The following is a 4,601-nucleotide window of genomic DNA, read 5'->3' on the forward strand; positions in this document are numbered from 1 at the left end:
GCGGTGCTTCCATCGCCATAAGTGACTATCCCATCATCAAGATTTGAATAATCTGAGAGAAAAGATTTGTTACTTGTGACATGTCTAGAGCATCCGCTATCTAGGTACCACTTAGCATTATTGCCTGTTATATGATTCGAGTGAGAAACAAGGCAATTTTTCTTTTCTTTCACTACCCATTTTGTGACAAGATTTCTTATTATGGTAGTTTTTGCTTCATTAAGAATTTTTTTAGGCATGTTGGACAACTGAATCATATTTCCTTGTTTTATAAATTCATTTGTTTTCTGATTTAGTTCAGCCACTTGATTCAATAGTTCTTCCATTCTCTTGGTCATTCTGGGTGGAGATGGATGTGTTTTACCTCTTGCCGTTTTGTTTGGTGTACTCTTGACATTTTGTACTGTTTTTCCGGTTGGTCTATATTTACCAATCTGATTTAGACCGAAATTGGATTGAGTCCACCTAGAGGCAATACATTCGAATTTAAAATGGCCTGAGTTTCCACATAAATGACAGATAGAAGTAGCTTTTGTTTTACTTTCTGATGCAGTTAATTTCTTAAACGTTAGTGTTGCATTTTTTGGACTTGATTTGAATTTTTCATATCCCAAACCACTCTTGTCTTTCACTCGTCTTCCCATCCCTAAGAGTCTTTCTAATTTTTCACTACTTTGAGAGAACTTGTAATTCAGTTTAGCAGACTTCCTAGATTGTTCTGAATCAAACCTAAGTGTGTGATTCTCATTCTTTAGATTTACATTTTCATCTTTCAATAGTTCAATTTGTTTAGTCATTTTTAGGATTCAGATTTGTAGGATGGATTGATTCTTTCCAGCTTATCATTTTCAGAGTGGTATTGCTGTAGATCATTGATTAGGTGTGTATTGGCTTCTAAAGTTTTATCTAGTTCTATTTGCAGCAATTTATTTTTATTTTCACTAATCCTAAGTCTTTTAAGGATATTGATGCTATGGATATAAAGTTGATTATAGGCATCCTGTAATTTATCATTTTCTTCTTCTTCTTTCTCTGTCTCCTCATCATCAGATGGAAATGATCCCATGGCTTGAGGTTCTTTGATTTTCTCAGTCTATATGGGAATGTTGGAGGCTGCAGAGGCCATAAGAATTTTTACGAATTTTTGATCTCCATCACTTTTTGAGTCACTATATTATGAATTTAACTCTTTAGTATCATCCCATATGGTTGCCATCGCCTTTCCTTTGGTTTTCCTATTGGGGCATTCAGTGTATAGGTGTCTAAACTTTTGGCAAGTGTAACACTGTGGCTCTTTGGACTTTTTACTAGGTTTACTTATATAATGCTTGTTGTCCAACTATTTTCCTTTAAATGGTCGACCACGGTTTTTATGGAAGAATTTTCTGAACCGTTGAGCCAAAAGGGCCACTTCCTCATCTTCATTTTCCCTTTTAGTTTCCTCTTCCTCATTGGTGGAATTATGTTTTGAGGTTTTAAGGGCATTATTTTTGGATTTGGGAGTTTGTTTGAAGTGTAGTTCAAATGTTTGTAGGGAACCTACTAGTTCTTCTACTTTCATTTTGTCCATGTTCCTACATTCTTCAACGGTTGTTACTTTTGAGTTGAAGCGTTTTGGTAGGGATCTCAGAATTTTTCTATAGATTTTTAGGACTAGAACTTTTTCTCCTAATCCACTCATGGAGTTGTAGATGATGTTCAATTTTGTGAAGAACTCCATGAAGGTCTCATGCTCTTCCATTCTGAGACTTTCAAACTGTGATGTTAGGAGTTGCAGTTTGGATCTTTTCACTGTGCTGGTTCCCTCATGAGTTGTTTCCAACAAGTCCCATGCTTTTTTAGCTATTCCACATACTAATCTGATTAAAGACTTCTTGGGACACAACACAGTAAATAGCACTCATTGCTTTTGCCTCGGCAGTCTGTTTTTCTTTGTCATGAGTAGACCATAACTCCTTAGATTTTAGTTTAGATATGGTTGTGCCATCATCACGTACTACCTGATCAATTGGGGACACATATCCATTTTCAACAATGTCTCAAACGTCATGATCCAAAGACCTTAGAAAGTAATACATCATCACCTTCCAGTAAGCATAATTTGATCCATCAAATATAGGAGGTCTAATTACAGATGAGCTCTATCCTTTGGCCATATTACCAACTTCAGTCAAGATCACTCTTTGGGCTGTGAAGCCCTTAAGAGAGACCCTCTCTAATACTAATTGAAATTGCGGTAAAGACTGCTGTAGTAGAAGTAGGAATAGGTTAAAATGTCTTAGAGAGGGCCAGGGTGAATAAGACTTTATAAAATTTTATGACAGTTTAAAATTCTATCATCATTATCTTGATATAATATAACAATTTATCAAGATACCTTTAACTTAACTCTAATGGCTTCCAACCCAAATAAAGGATCCGATCACCAGACTAAGCAGACTCTGAACAATATATATAACCTTAGTCTAAGATGAATTGAATGAGTGATTGTGTGTGGAATGTGATACTTATCAGTTCTAAATAATCATGTCAACATGCATCATGTGAACATTCAAAGTAAACACAGAAAAGTAAAATGCAAATAGCAATCCCAAATACAGTCATTTATAGTGGTTCGGCTAATTGCCTACTCCACTCCCGGCGGACGCACTCAACCCTTGAGTGTACCGGATTTCACTAACGGAGGTTTCAAATCAGGTTTACATCAAACCAGTACAACCTATATAAGGCTGACTCTAGGACCTACACAAGGTACCTAACATGTCTCCACAAAACACAAGTTTATGCCCCACACAGGAGCAAGGGTCAACACATAACACCCAAGTTTTATGCCCTACACAAGAGCAAAGGATCCACACAAGGAACCTAAGAGTTTATGCCCTACACTAGAGCAAAGGTCAACACACAACACCTAGGTTTTAGGCCACACAGGCCAAGGACCTACACTAAGGACCTAAGTTTATACTCACCAAGAGCAAGGGTCAACACACAGCACCCACACGTATTCTATGAGGACTTGAAATGGGTGAGAATCACCTATGACCCAATCATACACAAAGGAATGATCAGCAGGGTCTTTGGACTCTAATGACTTAAAGATAAGTAGATGAGCCCCATTAAGCACATTGATGAAGATCTCCTCCTTTGTTGATGAAGAATCTTTAGCTCCCTTGATCCGCAACACTTATGATGCTCCAATGTAAGGCGACAGGTTGGGTCAAGGTTGTGTTGGTAATTATTTGTAATGACCTTGGATTTTCTGTGCTAATCTTTCCTTAAGTAGTTGTTTTTGGGGTAATTAGCGCTTTACTCGATTGCTTGTGAAATTCGCATCAATCACTTTAAATTGTATCTGCATGGCTCTAAACGTATAGATTAGTGAGCGCTACGTTACTCTGAAACCTGGGATCCATCGCTAAATCCAGTTGTTCTAGGGAATTTTTGGAAGATCTGGATCGGACCTGGACTGCGCGTCGAAAGTCCGATGGCGATGATCTTAGGCTGTTGCGGTCACCGAGTTGGGCTTGACCATCACCTCGAAAATCAAGTCCATGTGATGTTCTGGGTCGATTTGTTTGAGCTCGGAGTGAAGAGTGTGAGAACGGTTGGAATTTATTAAGCTTTTATGAAATCTGAGTCGAGTTGCTTGCGCGACGATTTTAAGCTATCTGACCGTTGAATTCTGACCCAATTTCACCCTCTGATTAGGATAGTTGGCCCAGGCATATCCTAGTGCTTGTGGACCTGATCGAGATTCCGTGACCGTTGAATTGAGTGTGGTCCGCCACGGCTGATCTGAAGAGCCGGTCGGTTCGAAAACTCAGCCTGACCTAGATCCATGGTCTGTGAGCTTAAGTCCGACCTTTCGTGGTTATAGGCCCACCAGAAGTGCTTCGTTAGATCGAGAGAGGCATGCTTTGGTTATAACCTAAGTATACCTTGTCCCTAGGGTTATTTTCATCAAGAATAGGCCTATTTATAGTCCTTAAACCCTAGCCCTCTTTTCCATACGATTTTCTCTAACCCTAGCTTGGAAAGAGAGTGGAAAAGAGAGAGAAAGTGAGAGAGATAAGTTGGTGAATCATCTTGATTTCTTCCTTGTTCTTCTTCAACTTTAAACCTTCACTTTGAATCGTTCTTCTGACGGTTCTGAGTTCTTTTGGGGTAAGTTAACCTAACCCTAACCTATGTTAGAGCTTAGATTAGACTTGGTGTTGTTGTATCTCATTCCTATCCTTGTTTTAGGGTATTCTATCGCCGTTGACGAAGACAACTCGTCTAAATCAGTTCGGTGGTTCTTTCTTCGCTTAAGGTGCGGACTTTAAGTGTATAGGTTATGGTTTTCAAGGCTTTCAACGCCAGTTAGTGATTTATTCTTGTTATGGATGAGATTTCACATGCCAAATATTGTGTTTACATTACTTTCCTGATATGCATGTGCTATATTGAGATTTGTGTATTCTATGTGTATTTATAAAGTACCGTATACGTATAAGATATGCACTTATAATTGCCATGATTATTTGTCATGTATGTATGCTAGATGCATGTATGACAACTCCTTGGTAAGAGGAATTGTCAAAGTGCATGTATTTCAACAT

Source organism: Magnolia sinica, chromosome 15 (assembly GCF_029962835.1).
Source record: "Magnolia sinica isolate HGM2019 chromosome 15, MsV1, whole genome shotgun sequence".
NCBI classification, from domain to species: Eukaryota; Viridiplantae; Streptophyta; class Magnoliopsida; order Magnoliales; family Magnoliaceae; genus Magnolia; species Magnolia sinica.